Source organism: Carassius gibelio, chromosome A18, assembly GCF_023724105.1.
Source record: "Carassius gibelio isolate Cgi1373 ecotype wild population from Czech Republic chromosome A18, carGib1.2-hapl.c, whole genome shotgun sequence".
Lineage (NCBI taxonomy): Eukaryota > Metazoa > Chordata > Actinopteri > Cypriniformes > Cyprinidae > Carassius > Carassius gibelio.
In genome coordinates, this window is record NC_068388.1 from 5,750,615 (window position 1) to 5,773,504 (window position 22,890).

Genomic DNA, 22,890 nt, shown 5'->3' on the forward strand with positions numbered 1-22,890 from the left:
TGACCGGTGTTTACTACTTTAAAACCCTTTATCCATGCTCTCCCCCGTTGCCGTGTAAGGAGCACGGGTAAATTGGCAGTGCATCAGACTCAGGAATTATAGCACTATTTCAAGCATGGATACTGGATAGGAGCTTGGAGATACTTCAGGCTTTTCTGCAGAATGTAAGGGTTACATCTTTAGTACCTGATGCATGCCGTGTGCTCACAGCGAACATGTTTTATACATACTGTAGACTGTAAATGTGCATTGTTTCAATTTCCTTTAAAAAGACTTAGGTGATTCAACTGCTGAAATATCATTATCTGGTTCTTGATAGAGAAACTAAAGCAATATATAAGCTAGAAGTGGTCATCTGCTAATTAAAAATGTGATTTACTTGTGAGCAGTTATTTTGATTAGCCATATAATTCCATATAATTAGCTTACAGGGACCTGGGTTTAGTCTGACTTTCATTCTGGCACTCTACTATCTATAATTAAAGGCAAGAAGCATAACAACGAAATAAAACTAAACTAAACTAAGTTAAATTAAATTAAATTGTGGTGCATGCTAAGCTATTACTATTGTTCCTACTTGGGTTAAATATTTTTTTAAGGCTTCACTGGCCTTGAGAGTGATTTTTGGAGCAAGATGGAAAACTTGAGGGTGGGCCACAAAGGCAAGTGACTTTTGCTCAGGTAAGCACCCCTAATGTTTTCCTCAGAAAAAGCAGAAATCTAGTTCACTTTACTTTCACGCCTCAGAGAAACTTGACTAAATAGCCAGTAGGCACTAATTAAGCATTTCAAACTGCAAGTGTGAAACGGTTAATTTGGCAACTTAGATCAGCAAATCAGTCAGCTGTCATCGATCATTGTGTTTCATCACAATACTGCCTCCAATTTACTGTGTCTTTTTCCTGCAGATATCCACTCTGAACCCCTGCATTCAGTAGCATGATTCACAGCTATAAACAGCCCCTAATCTCAATGATATTGACAACGTTGTGGATGGTCTTGATTGAAGAATCAGGCTTTATTCAGATCCGAAACCCCATGTGGAAAGCTCCAGAATGCAGAGCCCTTCAGGTTGAAGTCGTGAGTCTGCTAAGGCCTGATTCAATATGGCCTGGATCAATGCTGACACGCGGGCTGACGGGCATTCGTTTGGCCACCCCAGGGCCATCTTCAGCAGATTCTGTCCTGTGCAAAGTGAACATGCTCAAGAGCACACACCGAACTTGATAATCACAAGAGAGCATACTCACAACGATATACAGTACAGACCAAAAGTTTGGACACACCTTCTCATTCAAAGAGTTTTCTTCATTTTCATGACTATGAAAATCGTAGAGTCACACTGAAGGCATCAAGGGCTATTTGACCAAGAAGGAGATTGATGGGGTGCTGCGCCAGATGACCTGGCCTCCACAGTCACCGGACCTGAACCCAATCCAGATGGTTTAGGGGTGAGCTGGACTGCAGACAGAAGGCAAAAGGGACAACAAGTGCTAAGCATCTCTCGGGGAACTCCTTCAAGACTGTTGGAAGACCATTTCAGGTGACTACCTCTTGAAGCTCATCAAGAGAACGCCAAGAGTGTGCAAAGCAGTAATCAAAGCAAAAGATTCTACTTTGAAGAACCTTGAATATGACATATTTTTAGTTGTTTCACACTTTTTTGTTATGTATATAATTCCATTTATAATTCCACATGTGTTAATTCATAGTTTTGATGTCTTCAGTGTGAATCTACAATTTTCATAGTCATGAAAATAAAGAAAACTCTTTGAATGAGAAGGTGTGTCCAAACTTTTGGTCTGTACTGTATATGGTTTGTTATTTGCTTCTTATACCTGCATAGTATCCCTGTTGTATTAGATATCCACCAAAAATATTTCAAATGAAAACAAATTAATGAGCTACCTCATGATTTCCAGTGAACAACAGTAGAAGGACATTACCAGAAGTCCCTCTGTAACATGCTACTTTATACTTTAAATATATCTTTCTCACTCCATGTAATCATTTCCAAAAGCATTTGGTCATCATGATATTTTCTCAAACCACAGTGGCCTGATTTTAACGCAAAATTTTACTGTTTTTTTTTTTTTTTTTTTGTCCGCATGTGTCTTAGACCACTTCAATTAACGCATACACATAAAGGATTGGAAAGATCAAATGTCAAGTAAAGAGAATCATGAACAAGAAAAACTGAATTTACACTGTGTTACATTATGATACAATCATGCAAACCCTATGCCAGTGTAAATCAGTGGAGCCTAAATGATAAAACAGAGTGATCTCTTCTCAGTAATTCCTTTTTTGTTTTTACATTTCACTTCACAAAAGGCCAAAACAGTTGGACAAAACAGTGGGGGAAGACGATACTTCTAAGACCCACTGAGAACCAATAAAAAAACAAGTTCAAAGTCTGTCTAAGTGGATTATTGTAGAGCTACATGCTGGAGTGATTACAAAGACATAAAAAGAGATCAATACACATGCAAGAACCTTATCTCCATTTGCTTAAATCTTAATTTGTTGCTTTCATAAGCTGAATATCTTTAATTGCACTGCGGTTGAGATGTGTGCTAGCTTTCCCAAGACATTATCTGAGATATAAAGCAATCTAATTTAGCTGCAAAGAGGATGGAATTGTGTTTAGGTCATCTGTAAAAGCTTTGTTTCTGAAAAGAGCTCTAAATTGTTGAGAATAGGGCTGTTAAAGACTCTGCTTGTTGAGCTTTGGTGAAACAAATTCCTTGGTGCACAAAATATCTATTTTATAGGTCTTTATATCTAGGGCATAATTATAAAAATTCAAGCACAGACAAAACCACAAGGATTTATCACCCTCTGAACTCAAAATGCATTACAGAAAATCCAGATAAAATGGAATGAGTCCAGTGCCGGTCAAAACTGATTTAAATATAACGCAGACCAATTTGATATGGTTTAGCATCCACTTCACATACCTACAGCAGATTCCATAAGAATGATAACTTGCGAATGACTGACCTCAGCAGCTGCGAGAAACATTCATAAACAAGTTATATTTGAGGACGATAACAAATGACAGCCAGAGGCATAAATTCATTCAAGGTCAAGAACTTTTTCTTGAACTATACATCGCAATCTATTCAGAGAACCCATTTGAAAGCAAAGGCTAAGACCTCAAAAAGATCAATATCTATTTTTCTGTTCACCCTCTATATAGTTTTAAACAGCAATATGAAAATACACGGTGATCTGTTCCGAGAGTTGCTGATGTGTTGTGTGTTGATTAGATACAGTACGCAGGTGTGAAAACAACAAGACCCCCAAACTAGACCACACACCTCTATGAAGAGAAAGAACTCTCTGAACAAACAAATGACTGTCACACATTTTGTGGCTCATAACAGATCGTCTCCGGAAAGTCTGGCAATTGGCATAGCAGCGTCTCGGCAAAGGTTATATTTAGAAATTCATGTTAAATGTCTCTTCTCAAACAAACAAGTGAACAATTAGAACTAAATTTTTCACTTCTTCACTCAAGTCAGAGATCGATTTTATGTGATATTTACTGATAAGCCTGGCATTTTGTTATGTGTGGATAATTTGTCCGAGTAGACGAGTCGATCACAAGGTTCTTGCTCATTATCTACAGATTCAGGGAAATAAGGCTGAGAATCTGTAAAAGTGTTCATTAGAAAGGGGGAGAAAAGATGTTCTTGTAATGGAGACAATGCTGGTCTGATGATGCTTAATAAATAAAACTTTATGGAGTAATAATCCAACCCCTACATTAGCAGCACAAATGACAATTTCTGCTTTCTTGTGCCAATATTTGTATATGCTTCAAAATGTCTTCATATATTAAACATGAAAATCAGCAAATACAACAATGCACAGCAAAAAAAAAAAAAAAAAAAAAAAAAAAAATTATATATATATATATATATATATATATATATATATATATATATATATATATATATATATATATAAACCATTATATTTCTGATACAGGGACATTATTTCATAATGTTGATTAACAGAAAAAAAAATATTTGAACTCACCCCACATATTTCAAATTTGCACACCAATGGTTAAAAAATAATAAGAAGAAGAAGAAATTGGTGCTGTAATGTTGAATAAACTGTCATTTTAATGTTGAGAATACTTTCAAGTTTGTTTCAGTCTTCAACTGTTCAAGTATTTTTTTATTATTATATTCATTACATTTTATTAATTGTTTTAACTGACCAAAGGTCCAAGTTATTTCCTACAATAATCCACATGCCATCAATGCTGTCAAAGTGTGCTGTCTTAAGGAAAATCACAGCTAAACTCAAACAGCCAAATCTTGCCGAGTCCTGCTGTGGAACTACAATAAAAGTATATTTTAACTATGTCAGTTTTGTCAGACAATCTTAAGGTATACTTTAGACTGTCAGTTCGAAATCAGGTTTGCTCCAAACTCTTCAGCAGGCAGCGTGACTCCATGACCTCGGAGCTCTGAGCAAATAGGAATGGCACTGAGAGACAAACGACAGGGCCGGGCCTCCTGTCAGCTCTGCGCTGACAAAGCAGCAGACCACACAGGTAGGCAGGGTAAGAGAGAGAGAGAACGCGAATGGAAGAACCAGGGAAACATGGACTCGGCAGTTCAATCTCCAGTTTAAACCGCAAACCCACTGGCCCATCCATCAGCGTAACAGCAGATAAACGTGTAAGAGAGCGAGAGGACAGAACAACCTAAACAAAGTAGAGCAAACAAACTTCAACCCGACATGAGCATTTACAGCTTCAGAGGAAACGCTTCGCCTGCAAAACAACTGAAGTTAAAGATAAAGTATATGAATTCTCTAATAAACAAGATGAAAAAGCCTGAAGCATGTGTAGATTAATGAGCAAAGCATGGCTTTCCACATTTGGGCAAAGCATGGCTTTCCACTTTTGTACAAGATGGACTTCAAGTCAATAGATCAGGGAGTCAATGCATAATAATAGTGTCTATGAACGAATTATTCACTGCTATGAATAATTGCACATGAGAAAACACCCACTCAGTCAAAGACGTTAGTTATTCATTTATCATCACTGAGTTTAACTGATGTTCACAGAGCGTATTCTGAAAAATTACTTTTTGATGAAAGTGTTACGCACTCTATGACACTGAGACCTGTTGAGTGCTGAACACTGCCTACAAACTGTGCACATAAATGGTCAATAATTACTGGTAAAATGTCCAGCCAACTGGTCATTATCACAAAATAAACCCTGACTGTATCACCCAGAAAAGGTTTATTTTGAGATAAAGACCGGTTAGCTGTACATTATCCTGCTAATTACATGCCTGCTTACCACATAAAAACTGTATGGACATATGGATGAGAATTATTAAATTTTACTTTGCAAGAAAAAAAACAGACTGCAGAGTGATGCAAGTCACATAAAACTAGCACACCTACAGTGTATGTCGAAAATTATACAGATTAGTGGGTGTGGAACCTCATACGTGTTTAAAAGAAATGAAAAGCTCTACATAGACAACAACCCCGCATGCTAAACAAATCCCAAAATGGAGACAACTTACTTTGAATTTAATGGAGTTTGATGTTAGAATGTTGTTAAGCTAACGTCTCGCATTCTAAAAAATGCATTGCCTAATACACAAGTATTAGGGGTGCACCGATAAAGATCGGCCGATCATTAATGCGCATCTCGTTAGTAAAGCCGGTTCTCTAATCAGCGGTAAATTCCATCAGGTGCGTGATTTCACATAGAGCAGCTGTTACTACACAGAGCCGTTGTTAACTGACTAGCTGCGCAAATAAACGCTCATAATGAACGTGGATTTGCACAGCTAGAAAGCTTGTTTTATGGGTGATTTGTTACTTCACAATGAGACACCAAGTTGTTTTCCGCCACCTTCACCCTCTCTGGTGGAATCAGCTGCCAACCTTCTTCTCTGCATTTCTCCTCCGCCCTAATTGAGCTCTCTAATAAATATGGCATTTTAAACGGATTTGGATAAGAGCATCTCTTAGGTGCATAAATGTAACTATAGATAAAGTACAGCTGTGTAACTCTGAGGGCACTACCCCAGTGACAAGCTAACCGAATCTCCTTTTTTTTTCTTGACAGTTTAGGCAGCTTACTAGTTCTTGAAACAAAGCAATTACAAAAAACATTCAGTCTACTGCTTAAATAATTACTGTTAAAAAGCAGACCATCTCAGACATCCACTTCTTGTGCATGAATGATGAAATCCAACGGAAACAGCACATATTATTTTCCAGAACACATTACTATGGATAAAGTCAGATTTGTAACAAAAAATAAATATAAAATAAAAAATGCAATGGAACTGTCAAACTGTCAAAAAAGTTTGCGACTTGCGAAACGGTTAAGATGACCTTCACTCATCAAATTACAACAGGTTCCTGTTCCTGCACCTGCAGCCTAAAATCTGCTCAGCATGGAACACGCCGCTCAGCTTGAGGCATTTTAAGGTACAGCTATAATTCATCCATCAAATAACTGCCGGTACGGATACAAGGTTGTTGTCTGCACATTACTGTGTCGTATCCAGTGCAAACACAAACCAGAGGACCACAGCCAAATAACGCTTCCCCCTTCTATAGATAGACATAGTCAGTCATCCGTTACCCCCTAAGATTAGAGGAGAAAGAGAGAGTGGGTTACTTTTATTTTGGGAATCCGAGAGAGGGGCGAGGTGGATAAAAGTGTTGTGGTTTATGGCCAATGCTCCCCACCACGTGTGCATCCCTGGAGAGGGTGACGCCGGCTAGCCGGTCCACTTCACCTTTTCCGAAGAACCTGCAGATGCTGTGGTCACAACTACAACCTATTTCCAGCCCTGCAGCAATGTGATTATACCAATGATCCCTTCCGCCATGGCAAAAGCCTATAAGGGGCAGTATTCCTGTGGCGCCTGCTGGGCAATTCGACACACACTTAATCCTCCTCTGTGTTTCATGGAAACAGCAATAGAAAACACATCAGGAGGTCTGGAGATAGAAGCACACAAACATCCGTACAGGGACTGGAAACTTTTGGGAAAGTTTTGTAAATGGAGCTTATCAGAAAGAAACTCTCTTTGGTAACTGCTTACTTCAGCTCAAGGTGAAGTCTAGAAACTTTGGAGGTAGGCATGGTGCCCATTGGCTCCAGCCTCGTCTTTGGTGTTTGCGGGGGCATTTTAACACGTGGTTCAATGGAACCAGCTGGTCTGACGGAACCGGAGCTGCTGATACAGCTCCTCGAGGTCAAAACTGTTATAACAATACATCACTGCCTCTATAACTGTGGATGCAACACAGCAGGGAAGGCTTGTGGATTACCACACTTATATCCAAAGCTCTATTATATAGTGTATTTATGTGTGCATTAATTAAGCTTACCCAGAATTAGTGTGGATTCATGTTTCTAGGTAAAAGGGAAACATGGATTAGACACAATGTGGCAGATGCTATAGAGAGATTTTCATCACATCAATACTACTCTGAATATCCCTTACAATTTAGATGCAAACCAAGAAAACATTTTACATTTTTTACCATCCATACACTATCATTCAAAAGTTTGCTCTTAGTAAAACATGTTTTGAAAGAAATCAATACTTTTATTCATCCAGGGCACATTCAATTGATCAAAAGACCTATATTCCAAAAGATTTATATTCCAAAATAAATGCTGTTCTTTCCAATGTTCTATTCATCAAAGAATCCTGAACAAATGTATCATGGTGTCTACAAAAATATTAACCAGGACAACTGTTTTCAACTTTGAGGATAAATGAAGAAATGTTTCTTGAGCACCAAAATCAGCATATCAGAATGATTTCTAAAGAACCATGTGAAACTGAAGACTGGAGTAATGATGAAGAAAAATGTATCATTATTACAATTATTACAATTTTAAAGAATTATTACACATCTTCATGTCCTCCCACTTCACATCTGTTGAAAACAGTGGATGCAGTAAGCTAAGGTTAGTTCACTTCTATGCTTCCTTTTTCCACCAATACAAAAATGTTTATTAATAAAGGGATGTCAATGGCAATGAAGACGTGACAAAATAAACATGCACGTGACAAACAGATAAAACTATGGCTAAAAAGGGCTGTAAAAATTAACACTAGCTTGCACACTTGCAAAAGAAAAAAAAAATAAGGGAAAAAATATGACACTTTTAAAAGAAAACAAAAATACTCCTTTTAGCCACATTAGTTCATATTCAGTCAGTCTGAGCCCTCCAAGAAGAACTGCCACGCAGATAATAACTGGCCCTCATTTATTTCAAAGAGAAGTGTCTCCTTTCATGGATTCACTTTATATTATATGCTTCCTATGTTTAGAAGAAGTCTTCACTATGAAAGCCACTCGTTGTGCATATCAGGCTTGTGGGCACAAAGTTAAGAGATGCTTCTAGATGCCCCCTGGCATCATTATGAAACTATAAGACTCACAAATAAGGTTTCAAGTAAAGATGAGCATCACAATGTCTTCTGGGAAATCATCATGCGCACTAGAGCCATCAAACTTCGCAAAGACATAATTAACTCATTACAAGCTACTTAACAGCTAATGAAACATCAAATTACTCATTATTTGACCACTTATAATGATTATTAAGCTATGCTAACCAGGACGAAATTAGCTTCAGACAAGCACAGGAGACAATGGTCACTGGTGTCAGAGATTGTAAACCCACCAGCTGGTCTACCCAGCACTGCAATATGGCCAGCTCTCTGTAGTCCATGATCTGAGCTCAAAGACCAGAAGCTCAATCTATGGCAGACGTCCTATGTGGGACCGTCCACCGTTTACTGAGGCCCAACAAAGCTGCTAGTTCTTATTAGGGGTCCAAAGAGGGACGCAGATGGCATGGAGAGGTGAGAAGGACAGGCAGTGGAGCTTAACATCACGCCCCAGAAACCTTCAATTCGGATTTGCATCGGTGGGTCCATCCAATGGAGGATTAGAGAATCTCTCCAGGGATGAAGCCAAGATGGCCTTAACCTGAATAGACAACTAAAAAACAATCCGTATTGAAACAAACTCAAAGTTTGTGCTTTTAAATGTCTACATTTAAGAACATCAAGTTCTTGAAAGCTGGTTTTATTGATCATAGCAAAAGTAGTAAATATTATCACAGGTTTAGTGTACTGAAGCACCACCAAGCAGATACCGCAAATTTACCTCAAAGCCTCAGTTTACCACCACAGTAAAGATTTCAATGGAAACAGCAACAGATTCCTCACACCCACCACCACAATCAGTCTGCAGATGTTAACACAAAAACTATTTATTTGTCACCGATACTAATGAGCTTTTCTACAAACACTTCAAACTTCTGGTTCACATGTAAGGAAATAAACAAAAGTGATGACATCGTTAACAAGTCTATTGACTTTGAGTAATCGCTATAAGAAGTTTGGAAACATTACTTGGCTCTCCGCTGAAAATATTTTCTGTAGTCAGATACGTGTGTCTACATTCAGAAAGGGATTTCAAATTAGTCTCAAGGTATTTAATAATATGGCCGAGGTATAACAGATTATAAATTATGTTACATCTCCGGCATACTGATCACCTTGTGTGCAAATGCAAGACTATGAAATCCCAATATTTGTTTTGCAAAGTGCTTTGTTGGGAAACTGAACTGCATCTAAAGTCATGCCGCAAATATCACACATGTGACGCCGACAGAATGCCCTAATTATTTTTGGTTTTCATGTATTTCCAAGTCAAATATGTTTCAATTACACGTTCATGAGTTAAGCTGCCATTATGAATGCTGAAAGCAATGTTCAAAGTCATTTATACAAAATGAAATGTACAATTGATTAAAAATAACACTGAAGTTAGTCAAAAACAACTTTAGGCAACTGAAGAGTTGACAGGCTTGCACAACTAAAATATAATTCCTAGATAATTCACCAAATGCTGTACATAGTGCACAAGAGATTATGAACCATTGAGAAATTATTAAAAAAATTGTTTAAGAATCTGTACAATTTTCATTTAACTCCTAAATCTGAACAGAATTTTAATTAGCAACAGCGGCAAGTAGCAACAGGATGCAGATTTGAATTTGAATGTAATGAAACAAAAAGTTTTTTTTTTTTTAAAGTCTTGAAAGGTTTATAGGCAAGATAGTCAGCCAACAACAGAATGATAGATAGACAAACAGACAAAAATAAACTCAAGAAATAAAAGGAAGACAATTAACTAGTACTGAAAAAGTTTTCTGGTTAACAGGTAGGGAACACATATTCACTATTAACTAAAGGCTGATTTATACTTTTGCATCGGACCTGCGCCGTCAGTTTTCATTTATACTTCTATAAATGAGTCATTGTCCACGTCGACGTGCAGTACACACCTTTGTTTTATTTTATGCAAGAAGGTGTAACATTAAAATATAGTAAAGTGCACATAAACACATAAAACTCTAGTACATATGGAGGGAGGGGTTCTAGCAGACCAATAACAGCACTTGCGGTCAGTGTAGAATTGACGCGCAGTTACGATTTTTGGAGAAGCTACGGTTTAGGATGTGCCTCTACGTGTAGGTTCTACGCAGAATTACAAATCAGCTTTAAAAGTTTTCCCTCAATAAACTCCTAATTTGCTGCTTATTAATAGTTAATAAGGTAGTTGTTATGTTTAGGTATTGGGTCCGGTTAAGGAATCTAGAACATGATCATGCAAAATAATACATTAATATGTGCCTAATAAGTACTAATAAACAGCCAATAAGTTATACGCATGATAATAAGCATATAGTTAGTTAATAGTGAGAATTGGACAGTACCATTTTCTGTGTCTGTTGGGAATTATGAAACTGCCAGATACATTCATTCTCTTCTAAAATCATTTGAATACTTTGCGTTACAATTTCTGAAATTTTTAAGAAGAAAATTCTCAATAGGACTTGGAGGCAGCGTAAGAAACACAGGCGAAACCGAGCAGCTGCAAACCAATCTGCAGACACCTGCTGACGACGGAAATACATTAGTAAGGCTAATAGTAAATATAATATCTTCTGCATATGTTGGCACCATCATCTTGTATCTTGAGCAACAGTGATCTAGATGAGGTCAGACAGATCACCGCAAACTTCAGAGACATGTGCACGAGGAAAAATATTCAAGCTCTCTTTGCCATGATACTGTCATTTTTAATTCACTTTCTAGAGGCGCAAAACCTCACTCATGATTTATAGGCAAAGTAGGATATAACATCCCCGCAACCCACTGGCTACAGATTACAATATCTGCCTCCCATGTGTAAAAATCATCATCTGTGTCATGAAAAATTAAGCCATTTAGGAGGAAAAAGTGTGTTTCAGCCAAGCAATCATCTGTTTTTGATTGTTCGACTCATAGCTGGAAGTTTAATTTCACACAGGCGATCTTTTGCTAGGAAATATTTTGCTTTAGCATGGGGCTTAACCAACAGGTTGCGAAAAGTAGACCTTCGAGTTTAGTAACATCAGCCCTTTTTCATGTTCTGAGACGAACACCCTAGACGTGAGTGCTTATTTTTGTGGATCAGGTAAAAACCTGCTCCCTTTAGGTCGAGAGTCACAATCCTCTCTTATAAAAAAGTCGGTAGCACATTATTTTACAGTCCTGTTCCCCATGTACATACTATGTACGTATTATAGTAATTACAATAACTATGTAATAACTAGGTACTAACCCTAACCTTCCCCTAAACCTAACCCTACCCCATGTAGTTACCTTGTAGGGGTGTGCCGGTTTCAGAATTGGTGATGACGGTTATGACGTGAGTCAAATGTGACGGTTTATAACATAACCGTCGGGGGGTGGATGGGGGTTGTTCTTGGAGATAGCGGGTTAACTCCGTGTTAGCGTGCGCTCTGATCGGTAAAGAGGCAGAGATTTCAGACCTCCGTTTATTAAGGAGATCTGTCACAAAACTTCACAAAACACAAATCATCCGCGCCAACGTTTTTTGAGCAAATTTCAAAGCTGCACCCGCCCGCCATCCGATGCAATGCTTTGCTGATGCGAGCTGCAAAAAAAGCCGTTGCCATTTGCGCATTAGCTCCGCCCACTACCGGAGAAACTGGTATGTCTTCTGCTTGTTCGAAAATGAATATGAATAATTCTAAATGAACTCCATTATTTTGACAGTAGAAGACAACAAAGAATAGTTTACATATAGCGTGTTGTTTAAGCGTGGTAAGACTCTCGCTCTCTCTCTCTTTGCATGTGTGAGAAACAGCGCTATCAGTTATAAAGTGACGGTGAGTCATGCGCCTTCACAAAGAGTTAACAGAGCATCAAATACAGGAGCGCTGTGTGTCCACTGAGATGAACTGAAAAGTTCAGATCGCTTGAAGGAGAGAGAACTCTGAAGCTCAGATGCTGAAATTAATGCAAACGTCATGCGCTTCAGTCTATGTAGTAAACAAACCCGCACGTCTCTGCCATTTATTATTTCACACAGAGACGCGCAGAACACGGATTTATAGTTTAAACAACTTTTGCGGCTTAACATTTACAAATACTGGTCCATATGGAGATTTGATTTGATTATTTTATGCTAACTTTGGCAAATTCCATGACTGTCCAGATTAAAATGCAACTTTCATTTTCATGACTGGATTTCGAGATTCCGTCCTCGTTTTCTGCTTCGCGGAAATCATAGAGCAAATTTCAAAGCCGCACCCGCCCGCCATAGGCTGATTATTTTGCGGTCTATGGCGATGCAATGCTTTGCTGATGCGAGCCGCAAAAAAAGCCATTGTCTGTTCTAGAAAGGATGCAGCAAATATATTTAATGCTAATGAGGCATAGGCCTACGCTGAGTTTCATTTACGATGAGATGCGCTCTAGTTCACAATGCAGTGCAAGTGAACGCGGCGCGCTGGTGCTTCCATGTCGGTTATCATTGTCTGCTATATTAGCTTTTTATTTATTAAAATACATGCAATTGGTTGATGAAACATTTATTAAAATTAAGATAAGATTTGTACAAAACGAAATTCGTTTTTAAGAAAAGTTTTCTACAAAGCAAAATTTTATGAAGTGGTAAATATCATGTCTGACGATTTACAAAACTTCATTAAGTGGAAAAAACCATGTCTCCCAATATATTGCGCATCTTATGATCCTATCTAAAAAATGAAAATAATTTTTGCTAAAAAATGTTTGTAAAAAAATATTTTAATGACACGGTTTTGGCGGTTATAGAGTTCTAATGACGGTGTTCAACTATAACCGCCGGTCTCACGGTTATATACGAACCGTCACACCCCTATGTATTACCAGAACTTTCTTAGATAAATACACTGTTAGTACACTATAAGTACATGTAAGTACACATACTGTAAAATACAGTGCAACCAAAAAGTCTATTACAGACCTTACTCCAATGAGCTTGTGTGTTTTTTTTTTTTTTTTAAACCTGCTAAATGAGTGTGTGTGTGTTATATTTCTGTATTCAGGCTGGATGACATAATGAATATTTACAATGTATTCAAAATAATACTGTTACAAATAAAAAAAAAATGTACATTGTGACACTGCAACAATGCATTTTTTATTTGCCCATTACATTTCCTAATGCATTGCAGTAGACTAGATTTGTGATCTTCTTACAATTCTTGCTTATTAGAGCATAAAACATTTTTAATTACATTTGTTTATTTAAACCTCATGATCAAAATCGCATTTTAAAAAAAAAAAATTGATTAGTTTCTTAAAATTAGACCTTTTGGACCACACTATTGCATGATTTGGTATTTTAGAACATCAATGAATAATACGATACAATACAATACAATATCATATAATTAGGCCATTCTGACTTAAAAACTTCAGTGAAAATGCATAAATATTGATATATAGACATTTTCAGACTAAAAACAGTGTATAACGTAGCCTTAGCCCTGATGACCAACTGAGCGGAGATGAAGCTGGAAGCATCAGGTTCAATCCTAGCTTTCTCACCATTAGAAACCAGATACAGGGTTGTGCTCTCAACCAGCCCACAGAGGTGCTGTATTTTTAATGCCCTCCAAATCCACCACCCACAGTGACCTTCAACAGAATGAAAACATCTCCAGCTAATCTCCACTGCTCCACATTAAGAAAACATGGGGCTTGTTCACACATGAGTGCATCTCTAATGCTTTGCTCTAGGCCTGAAATATTACAGTTTGCAGTAAACATTGTCTCAAATTGCTCAACCATTGTTTTTGTTTTGTTTTTTTGGAAAACTGCAGTGTATTAGAGTACATGGCTATTGGTTGTTTATATAGGATGCCTCGCAACTAAATCAAGAGTGTGTGTGTGTGTGAGTAATTTCACTTAGCTGTACTTCGAGGGCAAAACAGACCCCAAAACTTTTTTTTTTTTTTTTTGTACATAAAAATTACAACAGAAGTGCCATTTAAGAGTGTGTGTGTAAAACTTGCATATTCAGCTCAATGATTCCATTCTAGTTCTAGATTTCTGCTTTGGGTCCCTTGGCTCCAGGATGTCTGCAGCTCTGGCTATTCCTGATACTCCACAGGTGTGTGTGTGTGTGTGTCTAAGTGTGTGTGTGGGGGGGGGGCTTATGTCCTTTTGGGAATCTGTAATCTGAAGACTTTGATTACCTTTTTATTTATGAGAACACCTAGCTGTGTAGGGTGATTTAGGAAAAGTGCTGCATGAATTTCATGATTTATAGTTTCTTTGGCTTCTGCATGACCTTAAAAATGCACCCTAGAACACAGAAGCATAAAACACAATTTAAGGGAATAAAATACATATGTTGATTCATCATCTTTGAATGAAAAGGACGTGCAGGAACTGCATTCCAACATTTCAAGGCCTTGTTCACTTTAGAGATATGTCTTTTTAATATTACATTTTAAAGCCATTTTGCGATGCAAATTACACCAAAATGTTTATTGCTTAAGGTGACATGTCGCCCAAGGTGAAGTGCCCATAATTTATCTTCTGAAACTAACATGGTATGACAGAAGGAGCTTCATAATGACTTCTGCCAAAAAGGCCAGGACTGAGTCACAAAGTTAGTAACATGATGTGGATTTTTAAGTGAATAAATAACAGCAGGCAGCTTGAAACAAAAGCAAAAGTACAAAACCAAGAGGACTTAAAGGTCATGCTGAAGAAGCTGCGTCTATGAAACCAAGAATGTCTACACTCCTTCATACTCACAGCTGCGTTTTGTGTTTGGTGGCAACATTTCCGCTTCAAGTCATATTTCATGGTGCTCCAACAAAATCGGCAAGGCCACGGAGTGCAGAACACACCTTGATTGAATTCTCACATAGAAATAGAACAAGGTAAAGAGAGAAACCACTGAGAAACCACTAGAGAAGTATCACTAAATATAAGAAATACTGCCAAATCTATCAAGCAAGTAATTGTGTTTCACAACACATGTTGAAACAGATGATCAATCAGTAGGAGACCCCCAGAACTGTGACATTCATCTCAAGCAAGAGTTTTGAAAATATTTACAAAGAGAGAGAGAGAGAGAGAAAAAAAGTGTAATTTGCACTCACTGATGAATCGTCCATCCCCCACGAGCAAACATGACATTCCTTACTGCTCCATGAATCATTTCTGTCACTAAATGGATTGATTACTCATTTCTGAAGTGTCACACATGGGTTTGGGGGATTTTCCTTAATATAAAAATGGTTCTATATGTTATACAGTTCCCAATATATCTGAAATAAAATGCACAAAAGCAACTAAGAAACTAGAATTTTTTCCCTAACAGAAAAAGGCAGAGCACCAAGGAACTGTCTTTTCCTAAGCAGAAATGATATTAATTGGAGAGAAAATGGAGACTTTTCCTGAAGTTTCCCGATTTTATCACTGAGGGGGAAAATGTAATCCCACATGCTCTGGAGTTTAAAAGAACTTTCTCAACAATGGATCTATGCAATGATACAGCTCTTGCACGCTATACTGTGCATCAACATTCTTTCTTTTATGACGATTTTTGTTGTTTGTGTCTATTGACGTTCTAAAGAATTAAGAGAATTAAGATTTAAATCTGATATTTATAACATGTATGAGAATCATACCAAATTCTTGAACTTTAAAGAATGACCCCTGAGCAATAAAAAAAATTAATGAATCCTCTAGAGATTAAAAAAAATAGATAAAATTACGGAAAATTATGGGAAACATATCAGATCTGATACCTACATTTTTCTGAGGATTACAAAAGTCTCACGCTATGAAAGAACAGCTTCTAAGCAACTTCTAAAACAGAAACATAAAAAATGATTTACAGTTTTTTTAAAAAGTATTAATAGCATTACAATTATTAGCCTTTTCATTTACTTTTACTTTAAAATAAAAAAGCTAACTACAGCAAGGAATCTCCCATGCTTATCAAATGTAGAAGCATAATTTGTGTATGTTTTTACTTATAAAGAATTTTCAGAAAAAAAAAAAAAAAACCGATGCACAATAGTTTAATAATGTTTTATTTTTTCACTGGAGAATCATCATGAAGTCTCCTGAGCTTTGAAAAAGCAATTTCTGACCAATAAAACCATCTCCTGGGATTTCAGGAAGATTCCTCAAAACAGGTTCCTTTCCCAAAACAATCCTTGATGTGTGAACAAGACATCTTTCACGCAGTTCACCAGCGCAGTGACAATTAAACCTGACAAAAAAAGACAAATGAAAGGCAAGTGTAGCAATTCAGCCCAACAAATGTGCACTGTGACATCAAGCTAAGTTTACAGTGAAAAGAAAGATGACACTGTGCAGAAAGACATCAAACTAAGCAGAGACGCACGCGGAGGGGTCAGGAACGCTGTTCTGCTCTCTAGGTGATGAGAGAGAGGAGCGTGAGTTCTCACACCGCTGGAGCAAGCACAACCCCCAAAATCTCACATTAAGGTAGTGATTTATTGGCTTTGTCAAGAGCAGTTGTTGCAGGGAGACAATAGGGCTCGTAGGAGCTTATATAGAGGAAGGAGTCTTCACCATGTAATAAGACAAGGATCACACCTTCTACAGTACCATCTACCTCAGGGCTTTGACCCAGACTAGAGCCTCTTTTCTGGGAGAGGATGGCCATGGTGTGCCTCTAGATGCTTTGAAGGAAAGGTTCAAGATGGTCATGGATAACGCTGATGTTGCCACATTTTTCACTTCAGTTCTGTTAACTGAAACTAAAACTATTACTGCTTTCATTCAATTAAATAAAACAAATAAAATATTAAGGGCCATATTTACTAACAGCTTGACCCAAACTGTCTTTTGAGGTTAAATTAATGGTAGTGAAGTATTAGTGCTGAAAAGGTGTGGACAGTTATTTTTGCGGCTGACCTTATTAAATATGGATTTGTAGGAGTTCCCATTCAAGAAGCTAAATTAATGGTAGGAGAGTATTAAAATTAATCGTTTGCGCTCATCAAATTACTGGTATTTGAAACATTGTTTAAAACTCAAAAAAAGCATGTCTTTAAGCAGACGCTAATTTGCGCTGCTCTTGGTCGCTGCGATTTAGCTGCGTCTGTGTTCTTTAATTTGCATATTGAACGGAATTTCCATTCACATTAGCGCTTTTTTGGAATTGTGCTTTCTCTAATTTGCCCTGTTTAGTAAATCTGGACCTATATAATTATTATTATTGTTTTTTTTATATAATAACTTAAATGATAGAAATGTTGCCTTGGAAATAAAATAAGTAGAAGTTGAAGAACTAAAATTACTAAAAAATAAAATGAAATAAAAATAAGATGAATATTTAAAAATAAAATAAAGAAAAATGAGAAAAACAAAAAAGAATTGTAAAATTGAAAAAACATAAAAAGAAAACAGATCAAAAAGTAAATGTTTTTGTTAATTTAAGTATTTTTGTTTTTTGAGTATTTGTTCTTTTAAAATAAGAACAACTACTGCAATAATATATGACAGCTTTATTTATCCTAAATAAATGAACAGAACATAGAACTACTGATTATTAAACATGCATAAAGAAAAATATTTGAGCCCTTGGACTAGTTTACCTATTGCTTTGTATCTCAAAACTTCTTCTCAAAACTTTCTTTAAATGTCTTTTAACCTTGGAAACTTTGGCAAATCCAATGATTGCCTCTTCTTTAAAGCGTAAAACTCAATATCAGCCGGTACCTTGTAAACATGAAGTTGCATAAAGTCAACCAACCACACCAGAAAGCACAGTTACAGCCAGATCTTGTATATTTCGTGTGCAATATGCATCAGGAAGGTGATTAACAGACTGTGGGAGGTCCAAGGGTGTGTCATCTGAGACTAGAATAGAGGAAGTGTGTATGGAGTTCGGCGGGGGTGTGAGAATGGCAGACAGAATGTGTGACAGGGAGCCAATCGTGACATGAGAATCTTGACAAAGAACCCTTTTTTTCACAGGTCTCTGAGAGATCTAAGAAGCAGGAGCAGCAGATGTACACAGACGTCAAACAGAACTGTGAGTCACTAGGTTATGGTCAAATGCATCCAAGGCTATGCAACAGCAGCTGCAATGATGCTGTATACAAGAGCTGAGAGACACTGGAGCCCCTGCCATATTGCCAGGGCTGTGCCTCTGGGAAAACAAAGGAGATGGAAACTCAATGCTCAAGTTACTGCTTAATTGTTTGTTGGATAAACAGGGCACAGTGCTGTGCAGTACGCTGTGTGTTTACATTCATAAGGGCGCCCCATTTTGAGGTCTCAGAGGTCCCAAGATGAACAGAAGAGATGGCTGTTGACTTAATTTAGCCAGACTGAATGCACAACAATAGATGCTGTTGTTTCAAAGTACATATCGGTGTCTCTTCAACCTTGAATATGTCCCAGGGGTTGATTTTGACATGTTTTGTGTACGTGTGTGTTTGTGTGTGTGTGTGCTCTTGTTTTTGTGACACATCAGGACACAACTCTGTATAATGACATGGGTATGACACAGGTATTACAAGGAGAGGGTGACTTATGAGGACATAACCCATGTCCCCATTTTTCAAAACGCTTATAAATCATACAGAATGAGTTTTTTTGAGAGAGTAAAAATGCACAAAGTTTCCTGTGAGGGTTAGGGTTAGGTGTAGGGTTGGTGAAGGGCCATAGAATATACAGTTTCCACAGTATAAAAACCATTACGGCTATGGGATGTCCCCACTTTTCACAAAAACAAACATGTGTGTGTGTGTGTGTAGGTAACCCATTAAATAGGGTCATATTAAATTGGCCTTGAAATGTTTTTTATTAATTAATTCATTTGTTTACTTATTTGGTTGCTTAAGCTTTGTTTAAGCTATGATAATAGCTGTGGAAATAGCCTTGACAATATAAAGTGATTTCATTTTCTACAAGTCCATAAAGCCAATTGTAAAAGACTGACTGAAATACACAACAAAAACAAGTTCAAAAGAGGCTCTCTACATGGCATTGCTTACAGGATAATGGCTCTGTTTCTCAAGGAGAAGTCCCTCAGTCCTGTTTTCATTCACACTGATCAGAAGGCTGCTGTCCAGAGGAAGAGCATCCCAATAGTTTCAAGTCACTGAGAAAACCAAGCTGCCATTTCTCCGTCTGACATCTACAGTATTCATGAAGCCCCTGTGGTGACACACACAGAGTGGCTGAGAGATTATGGCAGTCTTCAATGTCTTTTCCACTTTATATTCAAATACATCCCAGCATTTTCGTCCTCAACCGTAGAAGACACCAAGACGTCTACAGACACAAAACAAAGAGACATGGAAGGCATACAAATTGTGGGGAAAGTGGAAAAAAAGTGACTAAGAGAGTCTAAGCAATGACACTTTATTTAGTACAAAAGACAGATAGAAAAATATCTCTCAATGTACAATATTCAAATAAAAATGTGCTCTCATTAATTAATAATAAAAAAAATTTGAATAAAAATTCATTCTAATTGTGCCACAACCTTACTAGTATCTTTAAATTGTTTTAAACATAAGCTACAATTTCAAAGTTTGGGGGTCAGGTCATATATAAATATATATATATAAATATATATATATATATATATATATATATATATATATATATATATATATATATATATATATATATATATATATATATATTTATATTTATATATATATATATATATATATATATAAATATATATATATATATATATATATATATATATATATATATATATATATATAAATATATAAATGTATATATATATATATATATATATATATATATATATATATATATATATATATATATATATATATATATATACTAGGGGTGTAACGATACGCGTATTCGTATTGAACCGTTCGGTACGACGCTTTCGGTTCGGTACGCGGTACGCATTATGTATACCGAACGGTTCGTTGGAGTAATTAATTATATTTGAAAAAAAAAAAAAAAGAGAGAGAGAGAAATATAATGATATGCGTTCAACAAGGTAGCCCAATAACCCAAACAACGTAACAGGCAACGCCCCTGACACTCCCGAAGAAGAAAAAAACACCAACTTATATGTTTATGTTAGGCTACTCAGCAGGCGCTCGCTCACTCAGTACGCGCTGAAGGCTCGTTGCAAAATAGCCAATGCGTTTAACAGACTAGAAATGAGAAGATCCTCCAATAACCAACAGGTCTGGTGTTTGGGTGCACTTTGGATTCCCTTTAAGCTATAATGGTGATAGCAAGAGAGTGGTGGATAAAAAAACAACGGTATGTCGCATCTGCAACATGACAGGGTACACCAGCGGGAATAAAAAAAAAAAAAAAAAAAAAACACCAGCAGGAATATCTGGGATATATGCGTCAGTACTATCTGGGAAAAGACGAAAAAAAGGAGAAACATGCACGCAGCAAACTATCCCTGCAGCATTTAGAAACTATAGCTTACAGGGAATCCAACCCAAACACCAGACCTGTTGGTTATTTTAGGATCTTATATTTCTGGTCTGTTAAAGGCATTCGACATTTTGCAACGAGCCTTCAGCGCGTGCTGAGTGAGCGAGCGCCTTAGGGGCCGTTCACATATCGTGCCTAAAAACGCATGGAAAACGCTAAGCGCGTCTTTCTCCTCCTTTCCAAAGCGCTTGGGCAGAAGCGCTCATGAGGCGTCTGTCTTTGCTAAGCAACAATGACGTGCTCTCTCCATGAGACGCGGAAATTTCAGCGAAGGATAAATGGATTTGCAGCTCTAAAAATCGCTTGCAGTAGCTCTGCTACTAAATTTATTTCAAAATTACAATCCATATACAACTATGAACAGCTGTTCCTTCATCTTGGCTGAGCTCTCAACGTTGTTACGGGAAAGGATGAAGCTGATTGGTTAGTTCTTGTCACATGACCCGCGGTGCGCTTGCGGCATTCTGAAAAGTTGAGATGTTTTTACATTTTGCTGTATCTAAAACGTATCGAACCGAACCGAACCGAACCGTGACATCAGTGTATCGTATCGAACTGAACCGTGAATTTTGTGAACCGTTACACCCCTAATATATACACACACACACACACATATATATATATATATATATATATATATATATATATATATATATATATATATATATATATATATATATATATATATATATATACACACACACACACACACACACACACACACACACATATATAAATATATATATATATATATATATATATATAAACTAGTGCATTAGTGCAATCACTTTGAAAAGTAACAGAACACATCTCCTCACAATAAGGTAAGTCACTGGGGTATATTTTTAGCAATAGCCAGAAAAACATTGTATGGGTCAAAATGATTGATTTTTCTTTTATGACAAAAATCATTAGGATAGTTAAGATCATGTTCCATGAAGATATTTTGTAAACTTCCTACCATACGTATATCAAAACTTAATTTTTGATTAGCAATATGCATAGCTAAGAATTCATTTGGACATCCTCAAAGGTGACTTTCTCAGTATTTTGACTTCCTCAGATTCCAGATTTTCAAAAAGTACCTCGGCCAAATATTGTCTGATCCTAACAAACCATACATCAATGGAAAGCTTATTTATAAAAATAAAAAAAAATCATCAATATTGACACTTAAGACTGTTTTTTTGGTCCAGGGTCACATATGGAATGTAAAGAGCCTTATTAAGCACCATTAATTAATAAATGCACCCTGGTTGAGCAGTGCAGCACTTTAACTGAGCTCATGAGATGTTAGAGCTGGGACACAAAAGTGAGGAAATGTAGCGCATATGACTGCTGTGCTGTAATCTGTGCTTTACCATCACAAACCCAAGCGCCGGGCACAGAGGGTGTGAGCTTTCACACAGGCGGATGCATTTAACCCTCCCTGAAAATGCTGGTAATTGGAGCCGCTGTCAGAACGCAAATCAGAAACGTAAATGGTGAGAGTTTCATCTGGGCCAGAGGCTTCAGATGTGCTAATCTGGCACCCCGCCTGGGGTACAAACGCAAACCTAACTGCATTTTAATGAGCAGCTGCTATGCATTTACCCCTCCCTCTTTCTCTTTCTGTCTGGTTCTCTTCTTCTCAATGATCTATGATAGAGTTTGTAATACATGCACATGGACAGGCTTCGCTATCAGATCATTAAACCTCAGAGAAGACTGACTGAATGCCCACTTCATCGAGTTCCTCAAGTTTATTTTCGGCTTCTGTCCCTTTCACACATACACACACAAACGTGTCACAGAAAGCAGCAAGGACACTCATTACTCAAGGGAAAACTCTTGAAAGTTCTGAAAGAGCAGAGGAGCCCCACATGCATGAAAGAGGTTGGGAGAGGTTTAATGTAAAAAACTGAAGAAGCCCTTGACCAGCTGGAGGAGGGAGAGTGTGAAAGAAAGGAGACGAGGATCATTAAAGGGAGACAGAGAGGTTGATGGAGTGTTTAATGATGGG

The 22,890-nt window shown here is 37.2% G+C and overlaps 1 protein-coding gene across 3 annotated transcripts in view; it reads right to left on the reverse strand.

The window, feature by feature from the left end:
* The window catches only part of LOC127934660 (tetraspanin-9), a 185,909-nt gene that overhangs the window by 84,860 nt on the left and 78,159 nt on the right, over positions 1-22,890 (reverse strand). The window lies entirely within an intron of this gene.